The 16,679-nt window shown below is 36.4% G+C and overlaps 1 long non-coding RNA gene across 1 annotated transcript in view; it reads right to left on the reverse strand.

Moving 5' to 3' along the window:
• Positions 1 to 16,679, reverse strand: part of LOC134418092 (uncharacterized) — a 93,038-nt gene that overhangs the window by 13,244 nt on the left and 63,115 nt on the right. Inside the window, exons 2-4 of the long non-coding RNA XR_010027689.1 lie at positions 3,003 to 3,127; positions 1,979 to 2,055; positions 398 to 532 (exon numbers count right to left, since the gene is read on the reverse strand). This is a non-coding gene — a long non-coding RNA (uncharacterized LOC134418092). The remainder of the gene's footprint in view (positions 1 to 397; positions 533 to 1,978; positions 2,056 to 3,002; positions 3,128 to 16,679) is intronic.

A 16,679-nucleotide genomic window follows, 5' to 3' on the forward strand; every position in this document is an offset into this window, starting at 1 on the left:
CCACAACTCTTTACAGTGACCCTTCGTTTATACTATGCTGAATATCTTAGTGTCAAGAGATATTGTCAGCTCACATTTCAATTGTTTTGCAGATCAGGTATAACTGTCTTGTTTAAAAAAAAAAGGAGTTAGGATCTACTTGGGCAGTTTCTCCATGATACCGGCTGTGCTGAGACACAGTAGCCAATATTTCAGGAGCTATATTTTTCCTCTTTTCTTGTGAATTGTTTTATGGTACCAGAAACACAGAGTAATTCCTCTATTTAACTTCAAAATCAAAGCCCTTATGGCTGAGCAAGGTGTGAATAAGCACCTGTTTGTCCAGCTGGCCTGGACACCATCTGCACCATGTCAGGACAAAACAATGAATCTGCCCACAGAAGCTGGAGTATCTTACCAGAGCTACCTGCTCATTCTGTAGCACTTGAGAGACCAGTTCCTGGGAGGCTTCCTACACACCAGAGCACACTGGCTGGCACAGGTCCAAATTTTCTTATGGGTGTAAAGGTGAGCAAATCCTGAGGATACCTGGCTGCAAGGGAAATGCAGAGTTCCTCCTAATTACTTACCCATCGCTTTTCACCAACCCCAGAAGTTAAACTGTACTGTAATTTCAAACCTGTAAACCAGTTTGGAGGGTACTTCAACATCATTTTGTATGAAAGGTGCCCTGCTAGAGGCAGTAACGCTACACTTTGTTTAATGTTTGCCCTGAATTATATTAAACAAACTCTGGAAGGAATGATCAAAGGGCTGAGAATGTGGGAAAAAATAAGAGTATAAGTAATGAGACATATGATGTATAGATCAGCTCTGGGTGGGGGGAAAATTGTATCACCTGGAACTCAAGTGTGAAAATTAGACACAGAAGCAATCAGTAAATGTGAAATACTGAGCAATCTTATACTTACATCTTCTCTTTATAATTTTTTATTTCTTATTGTCAGTTTCTCAAAATTTTCTTTCCTCATTTTATATGTCATAGTTTTGTTTCTCCTTTTTGATGACACCTTTTATTTTCTCTCATCTTGAAAATGCCTTGTTTCAAAATTTTATTGTCACTACTTGTCCCACAAACATTTTTATGCCTCGATTAAATGCCTGTGCAAGGTTAAGTAATAAAAATACATTCTATTTCCCTGTATTTATGATATTTCCTCTCTCTGATAGTTCTCTTGTCAATTAAATTTAAGTATTTGAACAGCTCATTGCAATTTTATCTACACATCTGTAGTTGATAGCGCAGTGGCAAAATGTTACTTCTAAATTTCAGAGGAAAAGTGTTCAAAGAATTTTAGTATATAGCAGTTTTCTTTTTAGTTAGTATACACAAAGCTCTAATGTGCCTTATTATAAGATTCTACAATATGCCTACAAAATCTCTGTACATGAAAACTCGCTGGGCTGAGAAGGAACTTCAAGGGGATTGAAAACTCTGTCACAGCTAGCCTTGAGTCTGCAGTGGCAGAATGTCTGCAACTGTACCAGTAATTGCCCAAAGACAGTTATATCCTTCCCCCTTTTCATCGTCTAAAAACAGAGCAGTACCACATCGCAAAATAATTACTGAGTCTAGAGGGTAAAGATCTTGTTTTTGCCTGAGAGACCGAAAATTTACAAATACTTGAGTGGAATACCACTGGCTGAAATTTGGGCTTAACCAAATCAGTAATTTTTTGATTGGGACCAAAAAATCAGTTACCAGTTCAAATCATCTTAAGAAATAATCCATTCTTGCTGATACAATTCCATCAAAGGTCATTTAACTTACTCTGCGCCTTTAGCAACAAATCTTCCATGCAGTTTAGCTCTTCAGTCTTTACAAGATGCTATTCTTTTCTTCTCAAGCTCACATTTTCCTACATTTTGCAAATAAATAAAATTCCTCATGTTCTTGCTTACTATTTTGTCACTTTATCTGCAATATAAACAAAGTGAGTCAAAACAATTTTCCTGCATAAAAGTGCTAGGTACCTACCTTTTGAGGGAGTGACTTGACCTGCATTGCTTTTGTAGAGTGCTGACAAGCTTCCTTCTGCAGATTAACACTTCATTCTGTATAAAATATGTCATAAAATATGAAAAAAGTATATTCGTGACGTATTTTGTTCTTTTATTTCCAGACACAGATCTAAAAGATTGTTTTAAATCTAAAAGTAGGTGAAAATAAAAATAAAATAATGTCATGTTAGTCAGCTGTAGTTGATTCTGCATCACTCAAATCAATAGGAATATGGTTAATCCTTTTTAGAATTTGGCCTTAGCACTAATGTCTGACTTTTGCTCTTTTTGCATTTTATTAAAACATATTCAAAATCAAATCTACCCTAAATTTCTTTTTCAAACAAGATGATTTTAAACTGGGTTTACTGAAATAACAAAGGTCAAGACACAGGTTTATGCTACAAAATAGGAGAGAGATTTAAAAACTATAAACTTGCATTTTAGTATGAAGTTTAGGTCTCAACTTCTCATATCAAATTTTCATCAAGTTATGTAGTAGAGAAGGTCAGCTTAGTTGTTTCTTTACAGAAACTTCAAGTGCATCATCTGGTATTTCTCTCTACTATCACAAGCTTTCCTCTGGGCATCAAGCAATGCTTCATGTTTCTTTTGGTTTGATGTTTTTGGGGGTTTTTTTGAAATAACAATTATTTATTCAGAAGACCCTTCCCTCCTCATTTACAGTCATCTTTTTAATGTGCAATTCACCATTACTTTCTCAATAAGGGATATTTTAGGCTCAAACCCCCATAAAATATATTTTAACAATAAGTATGAATAATAAAACTCTAAGATCTGACATATTTTTTCAAATGTCGGTGAACATACTCTTTCTTTAGCGAGCAGAAAGGAACAACCCAAAGCAGAAACAAGCAAAAATTCTAAGCATATATCTTAACAGCATATTGCTTGTCATCTGAATGTCATAAATAATATGACATTGCTTTCACTGTTTTCTAATCCCTGTTGTGGGGGAGTGTCCCTTCCGTGCTACTTACCAGTGCACAAACTTTCTTGTGCAATGCATTGGAGGAAGATCTCATGACTTTTTGGACATGTAGAAACAGATGTTTTTTCATATTCTTCTTTTCAGAATCATGATGCTAGTCTTCCAGTTTCCATTCTGCCAGCATCAAGATTTAAAGAAAGGAAGATAAAACCTTGTTGTGACAGACATCAACAGCATAGTTAGTAGACCCAATGACAGACATAGCTGGTTTTGAGGTAGTTCATTCTATGAGGTTTCTCTTTCTACATACATAGCTAATAAGAAAACAAGGTCCTTGCACAACCTGATAGCCAAAATCCAATCCGTATGAGAAAACCTTCCACTAATCATAGCTTCCACTCATGGAAACCTTGTTGTGAACATTGGTGTAATTTTATGCAATTGTAGACTCGGTTTTCTTAGTACATGGCTGCAGTCTTGCCACGTGTTTCAGAATCATACTGTTCAGAATGCAAATAGGGGGAAGGCTCACATAGTGAATTTGTGGTTATATTTTGTAGCTTATACTGCCATTGTGCTCTAGTTCAATTACCCCAGTGATTCTGTTTTCTAAATAAAATCATCCCCTAATACAAAGATAAACTTTGAATAAAGGTGTATGCAAACTCTTTGGGAAGGTTTACTTGCAACAAGAACTATTTTTGAGAACTGAGCTGAAAGTTAGAGTTTGGGGTATTACAGGACTGTGTAAAATAATGCAGTCATTTTCTTGATATTTTCTTGCTAAAAAGGAAAGCTGGAATTTTATTATAAACTTAGCTATATAAGCCTAATTAGTTAGTCTTCTTCTCTTAAATATTTTACCTCATCATAACATAATGCTATGATATTTCTAAGATAATGCCCTCTTTGTCTGCAATCCCAGAGGTATTTCAGAAATAACTTATGTTGTATTTTCACATACCAGGTTGCCACCAGTGTTTTCTCACATATAGAAGCATACTATTTTATCCCCTTTTCATTTACCCAGTTTTCCTGCTTAATCCTGCCAACCAGTCTTCACAATATAATTGCTGTCTTGCTATCATGTTCTGACACTTTATCTGCTTCAAATTCTTACATACATTCCCAAGTTTCCATACTGTATCACACTGTTATCACACTGATATGGCACATGGCACTTGAAGACATTTAACAAGTGTATAATTTTATTTAAATATGTTCAAAATTCTGCATGTGTTGCAATCTGTATGTTTGAATTCAGAGAACGACTTCTGAAGATGATTTATGAAATTCAATTATAAATAAATGTGATGGAAAATAGGACAGGATTCAGGTAATCTTATACTTACTTAACCTGAAAGTTTGGAAACCCCATCAAACAATCTCCTGGCAGTCCAGAAGTGCAGCTTGGCTCTGCAGGTGCCTAACTTTGCTAGCTAGAGGGTTCTGAATCTGACAGAACTTTTGAATTTTCCACATATTTTCAGAGTGGACAAGACTATTTTCGTTCTTATGACAACCTCTTTCCATGGGTCTTGCAATTCATGCAGAGATAAATCTGACTTTTCCCAAGTATCCAAAAATTCCTTCCCAATTATGCATGGTCACAAATGCATTTGTAACCTATATTGCTTGTCTCTGTTGTCTCTACTGTCTAACTATACCTAGAAATTTCTGTGGATATTTTCCACAACTGTCCAAGTCCCCAGCCTTAGTATTTAACCTTTACCAATGCATAAAGATATAGCTTTAAAAGGCCAAATTTTAATTCCTAAGTAAAATTAATTTCACTGAAGTGAATATTACTTTTGATATGGATGCCTCAGTGTAAATTTTTCATATCGTCCTCTAGTGGCAACTATCTACTTTTTTTCTAAAACAGAACAGTAAAAGAGGTATAGCTTAAACACTGGTTTGATGTTCTAATGCCAGTCAATTAAACAGTCCACCCTTGTTCCTTGTTTCTCATGCTCCTCCTTGTTCATTGCTGGTTTGTGTTGAGCTTTACATCACCAAGACACCCCAAAGTCCTTTTCCTGCAGGACTGCTCTCATTCTGCTCCAGCCTCCAGCCATGTCTGGGATTGCCATTGTCCAGGTGTGGGACCCTTCATGATTTTCAGCCCTTCATTAGTTTTCATAGTCCCACTGATCACCACTCTCCAACCTCCAGTATCCCAGATCTCAAGTTCTCAACATTAATCGTCAGAAGTCCTCGGTTTGCCTGTGGGTTCTTGATAGCCCATCAGTAATTTAGTGTGACTGATGAGGCTTTGATTTTGTCCTGGTCTTACATTTGTGTGTCGGGTCTGCGTGTCTATGTTTTCTTTCTTATGCCTTTTATATTATCTGCATTTGCATAGCAAAAGTCCTTAATCAGATAATCTTAGCAAAGGAAAAACAGATTTTCCATTCACAGAATAGCCTGAGTTGGAAGGGACCCAGAAGGACCGTTTGGTCCACCTCTAAAGTGAATGGCCCTTATGGGGATTGGAACCTTGACCACCCTGCCCTACCCAAATGAGCTAATCTCAGGGTCAGCTCCCGCTGGGGGAACTCAAATACAGTGAGTAGTGCAAAACCTGTAATAAAAGACTGAAATACTGAGCTACTTGATTTGGTATTGTTGGATTATAGGTACGCTCCTCAACTAGTAATGCAGGAACAATGCAAGGAAAAATACTGCAATTATCCAAAGAAATGTAGAGATTTGCTTTGTTGGTTTTTGTTTAAATACAGCTCAGTGTAAGTCAGTGAACTGAGCTATTTTTGTAGCAATTCAGAAACAGGTAGTTCTACCACCAAGGCTTCTGTAAGACACAAAGGCACATAGTTCAACACATGGGGTTTGTAGCACCTTCCTTTTTCCCCTAAGGCAAACTCTGTCAAAGTTGTTGATCTAAGATGTGGGTCAGTTAATAAGCTTGTATCAGAACACTGCAGAGCCAACTGGGTTCAGAAAGAATCGATACTTCTTCTAGATAACAGGAGTCAAGGCCAAGTCATACATTAAACCAAACAATTTAAGCATAAATATCAATGTACTGCCTGACAGGATGCCAATAAATGCGCTTTAAAAGCAAAGGTATATAGCTTGGTCATATAATTAGGAATAAAGTACCAATAAACTAAAGGCACTCCTTAAAAGCACTGAATATATCTTAAAGCTGCAATTGACAAAAGCACTTGGGGGAAACAGAAGCACAGGCAGAACCTACTTAACTTCAGCTGAAGATCAGGCTTTGCAGGCAGCTTTCAGAATCCCACAGGTTTGGTTGCGAAGCCTTATTATCTCCAAGTCAGGTATAGATCAATACTAGCAACATTTGCAAGATTGAAGCAGGTCACATATAGGAAAGAAGATGGTATCATTTTAATGAGGAAATAAAAGATCACAACCAGGATCCTTACAAAGGAGACAGAAAAGTCGTTCTCTGTACAGCAGATTTAATGGTTGTCTCCTAATGAATGCTGTGCATGTATGACAGAGGTTTAGTTTCCCCTGGAACTAAAATATTATGGAGTTCTTTAGGCATTCAAGTGTTCTCTGAGAATTAAAAATGAGAAAGATTCAGTGAATTCTACCAGTATCTTGCCCTAGTGTATCTACATTAAATGAAAACCAAATATAAACAGTTATCAGGGCAGGAGAAGAACAAAACCTCCCTACAACTGATTGCCAGTCCACAGGATGATATGACTTTAGAGGTCTGATTGTCATGAACATTTTTTTATTGAGGAATGAAGGGAAAGAGCAAGTCCTAGTACAGAGCAAATCAAAGCAGAGCAGCCTGCTGCTGATCTCAGCAGAAGAAGGCAGATGACTCATTTGAGACAAATATATCTGCTGCTGCTCATTCACAAAGTATCCTGCAGTGGTAGAATTGCTTATAAGAGGTAAAGAAAATTCTATGAATCCATGAGTAAAAAAATAATTTTCAAGCAAAAGGTTTTTTTTAAAAGTTCAAAGGTTTTTAATGAAAAAAAGAAAGCCTGTTTTATTCCCTTAGCATGCCCTAATATTTAATTACTTTTAAAATGCAAACACAATTGTTTCTGGTTTACCTTACCTGTGGGAGATTCATCACCAGTATTGGTGATGACAGGAAACAATCCAATAAGCTAATGATAACAGATTTAGTTCCAAAGGGATTTGTCCAATTAGGTCTCAAATGCACTGGGGTGAACACATGAAAGCTTTCAATAAAGACATGGTTTTTTTTCAATAAATTTTACTGAACTATCAGATTGCAGGTAAGCTTATTCGTCAGAAAGCTGAAGTCTAAGCAGAGGCAGAAGCATTATCTATATTCTAGAATTCTCTTTTTCACTTCCAAAGAAAATGAAATTCAAAAATGAGTGTACAAATGCTAAGTGAAAATATAGATCCATGCCAAATATCTGTGGTTAAATAATATCTGAAATCCCCAGTTTCCCTTCTGCAAAGCATAGAGAAAGATTCATTGCAATCTCTTTGGGTTTGAACTGAAGATGCTGAAAGCATGTTTTTCTCTTAAAATTTCAGCATTCATGGGAAGAGCTGCTTGTTTGTTGTAAATCAAATTCTGGCCCATCTGAGCTCAGGAGCACAGTCAGATGGACACTCAGCTGCATCTGCACAGAACCACAGTCTCCAGGGGAGTCAAAAACCTTTGACACAATGTCCTTTCCATAATGCCTCTATTGCCCCCACATTCTGGAACTGACTTCTTTTCCAATATTCAAATTATGTTCAGAGGAAGAATTAATATTACTGCTTATAATAATTTCCCTTTTAGGATAGTCCAGTGATCAGAATGGTATAGCTCTGTAATATTACAGTACTTTTCTTAACTGTGCAAAAATTACTGTTTATCTTTGGACTTTTCTCTTTGAATCTAAGATAGAAATAAAGACATTTAACTTTTTTCAGGAAAATTATCACAATTTTTATTGGTGGTATAGCAGAAAAGACTGAAAGCTATAGCCAAAACAACATATCTCTTTCTGCTTGAAATTAATTTAGCAGTTATAACACAACTTTCATCATTAAAGATGTTTTATCTGACAAAAATTATTTATTTGCTTTTGAAGACTAATTTAATTTAAGGTGAAAAATGGAAAATTCATTGAAAGAAATATGCTTGATTTTAAACATATGGTAGATGCAAGAAATTTCTTGCAGAAAGATAATGAAAAATATTTCTCCATATTTTTATGTAGAAGTGGACAGAAAAAACATGTAACATAGATAGGAGCAAAAATTCTTAAAACTACCCAAAAAACAACAGAGATTTCCCATTTTTCAGTTTTACATAGAAAGATAACATGTCAAAAATGAACCAAAGGTCCTTGTAAATTTTTGAAAAGGTTTCTCTCTATAGAAATTTAGAATTCCTTGGATTCAAGAAAATAAAGGATTTGCATGTGTATGATTTATCTCAAGTACATTCAGAGGAAGGAAACTGGCACAAGATAAGTGTTTAAATATTTTTTCCCCATAGGTATAGAAAAACCATAATGAATAGTATGGTTAAATAAGACAAAACATATTTGAGGCAATCACAGGAAAGGTTATAATATACAGTGTGTAGCATTTCTCAGCTTAGCAGTGCAAAAAATCACATGAATTTCTCTTTTCTCTGAAGGCTTAGGGATGGTTACCATCAGACTTTGTTAGGAACTTGAAAGAATGGACCCCCTTGTAAGGATCATTCCCCTCTAGGAGCTGATAAAACTAACAGAACTTCAGATCCTGAGGATTACAGCTCCATCTTTTTATGTTTGGTCTTCCTTTTTTCTGTCTTTAAAAAAAAATCCCAAACCAAACAAAACTGCAAAATCCTATGCAACACATATGGTGAGATAGATGTTAACTTCAGGCTAAGCTTTTAAACTTCAAGTAGTGCCAGAGATAACAGTATTCTTACATATAATGTTAGGAAGAAATATGGTCTTATGTTTAAGAAACATTTTTATGCCTGTGGGACAGAGCTCAATTTCAGATTTTGTTTAAAGCCTAGAGTAACTTATGGATTTGATTCATGTCACTTAATTTTAGCTTGTCTAAAAGTTAGACATCCCATGCAAACTAGAGAGAGTGTCTTGGCTCTGGCCCCAGTTCAAGAGATGGATAGCTAAATGTGGAGCATGATTCATACCTTCTTAACATAGTCACTTTACAGTGACTTGATGAATGTGAAAGTCAGGTCTTAAGCTAAAAATGAATTTTAAATAGGTATAGTTCAGCTTTCTTTTTATTAGAATCCCCCTCTGATTTATTTTCCAAAATCAAGTATTGAAATGTTGCCTATCCCTTGGGGAAAGAGTAGTGGGACCAAGAATACCTGAAGGATTTAAAAGATGATCAGATACTTGTTTCTAAACTGAATGTTTGATTTTATTTGTGTTCTACTCAGGTCCAATAACTTCTCAGATAATATACTAGCTCAGTTGGTTTGAGTATGGTGCTAATAGTGCCAAGGTTGTCTGTTTAAACTCCCTATGAGACATTTACTTGAGATGGACTGGACCCTTGTGGGTCTCTTCCAGCACAGAATACTCTGTGATTCTGTATGGATATTTCTAAGCACTGTAATTTCTTTAAGTGTGAAGTATTACAAGAGTTCAAAAATAATTCCTGTTCTGCAAGCCCATTAGTTCTTTTATACGTTGAACCATCTTGTTTCTTTGTACCTTCATTTACACGCTGCAGATCCATAATGCCGGGGTCCTGCATTTCACCTTAATCTGGGGAGTAGCTTTTTTTCCTCTGATTCTCTTTCTTTTCCCCAGGATGCCTAATGACCCAGGCAGTACTCAGAAGAATCCATGGAAAATAGAAGGACACACACTCCACTATGGCTAAGAAAACCCAGATGTTCTAAAAGTCTCAAAGTCTTGCAGCATCCTGAGACTGAAGTTTCATAGAATAGTGCTATGGTAGTTACAGTGGCTGTGTACCTACAACTGGAAACTTTGCCATCATATTCCATGTCCTGTGAGGACAAGAATAGTGACTTCTAAAGATACAGAACTACTTCAAGTGGTCTGGGAGTGTTATTGTGGATTTTTTTTGAAAAGTAACTTTAGGTCTGACAATAGATAAGCAAACCCTAAGGATAACCAAACTGCCAATTTGAAGTTTCTCATTCCTTGATAGTTAAAAAGTTTTAGATAAAAAACAACTCTAGAGAGGAAAAAATATTGATAATAATTCCACAGGGACTGAGTTTAGGTTTTTCTTATTTTTACATTGAATTACAGGTTTTGGAATATATAAGCTTCTAATATTAATTTTTTTCTCAGAATCATGCCTTTGGATGCAGTGATTGAATGTTATTACATCATGTCAAACAATTACAGTTACAACCAGTTACACCAATTCAAAGAAAATGTAAAGCATTTTTCTTTCTATTTCCTTTCTATTTTCCCTTTGCTTAAATTTTAGAATACCAAAAGAAAATGTTAACATTTTTGCTGACAATTTCTGCACGGTTATGAAGCTTAATAGGTGATATATTAAAGAGATTTTTATCATCAGACATAAGAGAGAGAGTCAGAGAGAGACTGAGTGCGGGAGTGTGAGCATTCGTGCTGTAAAAATGGTATTAATTTCTTGCCTCTATCACCCACAATATGTCTTCTTGGTAGCGCTGCAGCTGTGATGAGAGAAATGGATGTTCTCGAATTGTATTCCTTTTAGCTTCTGCCCTTTGTAAGGCCACAATATGTAGGCAGTGAAAGACTCAGCACAGAATATAACTTATTCTGGAGCAGCTTTCAATTTCTGGAAGTTCAGTCACTTTGTGGCCTGTTTCTAGCACAAAAGCTGCAAAAAATCTTTACTTTATGCTTTTGTCATTTTCCTACTGAGCAGAATATGCCTTTCAGTTGTAATTCTATCTATCTTGATTCTGGAAATTGGGAAGATTTGCAGCTTCTTCAGTAGCTTCATACAGCAGAGTTACTAATTAGAATCTCAACATGTCCCATCAATGTGACACTTTTACTCAGGACACTTCACAGTTATAAACTTTCAATGAACAATCATGTGAAAGCCCAAAATCATCTACATGCACACTTTCTGTTAGCTAAGGGTTAGCCTCTCAGAAGACAAGAATTATTGATGATATCATTATTCTTTGACTAAGCTTATATGCTTGGATTCAGGGGTTTTTATTAGTTCTGAATACTGGACTTTTAACTTTTCAGGAAAATATCAGTGTCACAGAGATGGTTAGTGTAATTCATGGAGTTACAATCATTTCTATATGCAATTTGCAACAGCCAAAGATTTGGTCCTTGGGGGTTTAGCATAAAATAATATCAAGAAGAATTATTTAAAGAATAGTACCGACTGTGAGATTAAATGTGTTTGAAGACATCTACTTTCAGCACTGCTAAGGCACCCCTGGAATACCATACAGGGTAAAAGCTCTTCACAGTGAAAAATAATGATAAAATAGACAAGCAGGAAGAGAAGGAACAGAGTTAGAGATGAAAGCTGTTGAAAGATCAGAGCTATCTAAAAAGTTAATACATAAAGAGGAAATATTTAGAACCTAAAATTTTATCCTTAAGGGAAAACAGTTTAAAAGTGATGGAGGTATAATTAAGAACAAGAAAACCTGTGGACAAGAGTTGTAGGGCTGAATTACAGAAAAGCAAAACTAAATTGTAGAGGTGGAGGCTTCCAAAAGCAAAGCAATAAGACAACAAGAATGGTCTCATCGGAGTTGCATGAGTAGAAAATTCATAAAAAATTCATCAAGTATTTTGAAACTGAAATATCTTGCCTTTCAACTTTAGATTTTATTAGAAGAGCAAATGAAGAATATAAAGTAACTTGTAATATTCTTTGAAAGTCCCATTTTCTTGAAGTATGGAGAACTATTAAAATTATTAAGAGTTTTACTGGTCAGATCTTGGACTTCAAGAATGAAAATAAAACCTACCTAATGGAATGCTTCTTTTATTTTACTTTTAGCAAAGCCTTCTTTGCATTTATACTGCATCCTGTAGGAAAACTCTTTTTTTCTTTCCCATACTAGATGAAACTGGACATTACAGTTGATTGAAATGGGAACATTTCTTGGAAAACTTAAGTTTTATTGATAGATTCTTTCATTGACATCAGGCTTCTGAAGGCAAAGACAATCAAGAACACTTGATCTTCAGATCATAAACAAAATCTACTGAAAATGACCATTTAATGAGTGGTTTACCAACAAAAAGTGAGACAGTAAAATAAGTGTTTCCCCAGCTGCAAAGTTAGTAGCCATTCTAAGATAGATTTGATCTCCCTTCCCATGAAAAATTTCAAAAGGTCCAGAAGTCTTTTGCTCTAATGTAGAATGAAAACAAATGCTGAAACCTCATTTTCTAAAATGGACTGCACCTGTTTTGCCTCAGCCCTGTTGCAAAAATAGTAATTAGGATGTGAAAGAGTAAAATAATTACATCTAAGACACCATGACCAGTGACAGTTATGGAGAGAAAAACAGACAAAGGAATTGGATGAGACTTGGCTTTGAGCTGGATTCCATAATAACCTTGTTTATGCATAGCTTTTTAAACTGAATTTAACATTTGTGAACAGCTGCACATGAATAGCACGGGACAAAAAAAATCATTCCTTGGACCCAATCCAAAGCCAATTAAAACAAGTGGAAAATTTCCATGTGTTCTGATGAGCTCTTTTATCCTTGAACTAGACAAAGTTTGGCCCCAAATGGTATAGGAATATCAAGCTTCAGTTCCTGAGACTCAGTTGAAAGGCTTCAATTGTTTCTGAGGATATAATCTATATCTACTGAGAGGCTCCTGTTTGTTCTTTTGTGCTTGTGTGGCTTTTTACATCTTTGTTTGTATAACTTAGTGATAATGGCAATAATGACACTTATGAAGAGACTGTGTTCAAGCTCACAAATGATTTGCATTAGGACTTGCTAATAGATGATTAGATTGAACTAAGGAAACCCAGATGTTCCATATCTGAAATAGTCTCTGGGTGGGTCATTCACCCGTACATACAGACAGAGAATGTTGGCATGTGCTGCATGTTCACAAGGAAAAGAGGACTACAGTGCATGAACCTGCTGTTCCATAGAATCTTTTGTCCTATATGTTTTTGAATTCCTATTATTCTGTGGGACAAAGCAGGCTTCTTTTGTCTCTGCTTGCTAGTTGTATGGACACATGCACCAAAAGAACAGACAAGGCAGCCTCCCTGCCTCACTCCACATAGTGCTACTCTCACAGGTGCTAATAGACTTGGCTGATACCCCACAGAAGTGCCCCTCAGGTGCACAAACCCCTGCTGCCTCAGCAGCCTCAAATTCTCAATAAGCAACCAGTTTTCTAAAGCAGGTTTATCCATTCTAAATGGAAAACTGTGTGACTGTTTCCTAATAGAAAATACAAAGATTTTCAGTGGAAAAACACACAGGATTTGTTTCTGAACATGTCTACATTTTTCTTATGTATTCATTTAATATTGTGTGTTTAGCTTAATAATGCAAAGGATTTTTTTATTATTTTATTTTTTTATTCTTTTATTTTTTATAGGATTTCAGTAGGGTAATGTGGGTGGCTCTGATCTGTCTACATGCTGAGCATTTGGTGTTTATGGTCTGATTTTACACTGTGCTTCACCTGAGCCACTGTGCAAAATGACTTTTTAAAATAAGGTGATGATGAAGGGTTAATATTTTATATTTAAGCACATTATTTGGTGCACATTTTTCTGACTTAAAGAAATCCTACACATCTACGTATCTATTCTACACATCTACATATCTATCCTACACACAGAGGCCATGCTATATGGGCTTTTTATTAGGCACACCCGATATACCCAGGCATACCCAGACACTGGAACTCATCAAGTAAACCCCTGGGAGATAATACTACTTCCAACTTCAAGGACAGCTTTCTGGTTTCTTGGGGGTTTGATTTATATTGTTCTCATGCAAATGTAGACTGTCTTATAGGAAAGAAAACTCTGAAATGAATGCTAGAATTTAATGCCTGACACTGTCTGTTTTGGGTAAATGAAAGAGCAGCATGAAAGCTGCATTTTTCCAAATGTCATTGTACATTGTTGAAATGCTAATATGATGGAGCAGAAAGTGACAGAGATAGGAAAGGTGGAAGTCTGAGGATTGTAAATGCTGACTTCAAAACACAGATGGGAGTTCAAATGTGTGGTGTTCTAATATGTCCTGTTCAAGCACATTATTTTTGTCTTTACAGAAGAGCAACTAGACAGAGGCTTAATGTCTCCTATTCTTTTACAAACACAAAGTGACATTAAAAAAAATGCCCGTCTTCTGACACAAAATGTCTCACTATATTTGTTGACTTCTGTATTGGCTTTTTTAAGGCAAATCAGGCCATATGACTGTGAAATGTCCTCTGGGAGAGGAATATTGGTAAAAATGATGGTGGGTTTGTGTCCCAGGTTGTATGGATACACAGTGGTAACAGAAAGCAGCAGGGCACTTCCTGCAAGTGTTCTTCAACTTAACATCTTTTCTCCATCTGTGTCAGGCTGACATAGTGCAAGCTTGTGTGGTGAAGTGGCACAGATTATTTTCACTGGGCTTTTCAGATATTCCCTTTGGTTTTCTGTCCTATACCACTTGCCACTCCCCACAACCCTTTTCTGCATTATATCCTTATACTTCCTATCTTCTTAATGCCTAACTTGACTCTTTCCTATTTTATATTGGACTGTTTCCAGCTTTGCTTTCTTCATTTCTCAGATCTATCCTGTTTCTTCCCAAGCCTTGCACACACATTTCCACTTCAATTTAAACGTCTGACATCTTGTGGTGATATCTGTTGCAATTGGGATACTCTTTACCTTACCCATCTTGTGCATCATCCACACGCATCATATTGCCTCCTCCCTCCCACCACAGCTCAGAACCTCTTTCCTATGTCTGTGTCCTTCCTCTCCTTTTTCTTGCTTCATGTGTCTAGAAATGACCATCACATGCTTAATACCACCACATTGTGGCTTGCTCCCTCCTGTCTTTTGGCCTCCAAATATTTTTGTACTTTTGCTTGCTTCTTCAGTGGCTGTTGTTTACTCAACCTGCTCTTTTTGTCATGCTATATGTCTGAATCAAAATTTTAGGTATAGATATTGGGATATTTTTCTGTTTTTCCATTTTCCATTTCTGCCTACACATTCCATCTCTGCTGAACAGCAGTTTGCATAATTGTTTCCTCTCCCATTTCTATTACAATGCTCTATCCTCCATATAGCTCCTTCCTCTTCCTCTACTGTCTTACCATTCATCTCCAATGAACCTGACTTCCTTGCATGCTTAGTCAGAAACAACATTCTTTCTTTCCCCTTGACTTTAGCCCTGATTCAATTTCCTTTATTCCTCCAAATTGTGGGGGTTTGTTCACTAGCTTGGCAAATTTTTAACTTTTCAACTTTTCAGCTTCCTTTCAAGGAAGGAAGACAGAACTGACAGTACTTAGGGAGAATCAACTGCATCATTCTGAGGGGGAAAAAAAAGTAGTTCAAAAGTTATTTTCATGGCATTGAATGTTTAATTTGGCAAAGCTTTGGGTCTCAGCAAAAGAACATGATGTAGCATCTGCCTCTCCCTTGTATACCCCACATATAAAGCATTGGAAACCTGGCTCTGTATTGTATAATAGCTCCTGTTCAAAGGAATAAAAAGGTATTTGGGCACAGTTATATTAATCAGTCGTGCCACTTAAGTCTCTATTGTGTCATGTTTTTGTATGAGCATGGATGTTTTTATCTCAAATCTCATTAATTTATGTTACTTGATGTTAAGTCTCAGCATTATTAGTTTAGTGAGGGTTTTATTTGCAGAAGTCATCTTCAAATTTCCATCTGTTCGTCTGAATGACAGCTACTGATATTAGCTCTCCTGAAGGAAACTACATGCCAAGAAAGCCTGATGATCCAATTATCAGTGTCTAACACTTTCCTTTATCAGAAAAAAACCAAGTCCCTCTGTCACTGATTAAAAGCTTCCCTGCTTGCACCCCGACAACTTTCTTTGAGAGGTCCTTGTATGAACCAAGGCTTTGAGGTGGATATACCCACAGCTTTTCATTGAAGTAAACACACTAAAACTACCACAATTGTGTTCTCAATATCTAAATTTATGTTTTACTAGCAGATGAATACAAAAGAATAAAGTAAGTTTTTAAAGACAGAACAATCATTTCTGCTTAGGAGAGAGATTTTTAAAAAATCTCTTTTGATAATAATTCTACCTGGCTCGGCCATAACTTCTCCTCTGTGCTGCCTTCAATTGCTGGTTCATATTTTACCAAAGGAATCTCACCCTAGGGTGGTGCAATATTTCCTCTTCCTGAGGACTTCAGACTGCAGCAGGCAGAATAAAGCAAACAGGCAGGTTTCCTGCTGCTCAGCCACAAAGTATTAGTGCTGCATGATTAACAACAATACAGTCAATAAAGGAAAACAAACATATTCAAAAGTTCTTGCATCAACTATGCAGAACAGTGCTGCTTCAGCGCATCTGTAAGTCCATGAATTACTGGGACTTGTTATCCACAGCTCATTCTACACTGTATATTTGTGCAACAGCTGTGAGGTGCTCCGGCAGTTATGCTCTTCCTTCCAGAAGAGACTCGAATGGAGCCTGTGGTTGTCACTGCTCTGCCTGTGCAGGGCTGAGATCCATTGCTCCTGCTGCTTTATTCTACCACCAACCAAACCT

This window comes from Melospiza melodia, chromosome 4 (genome assembly GCF_035770615.1).
Source record: "Melospiza melodia melodia isolate bMelMel2 chromosome 4, bMelMel2.pri, whole genome shotgun sequence".
NCBI classification, from domain to species: Eukaryota; Metazoa; Chordata; class Aves; order Passeriformes; family Passerellidae; genus Melospiza; species Melospiza melodia.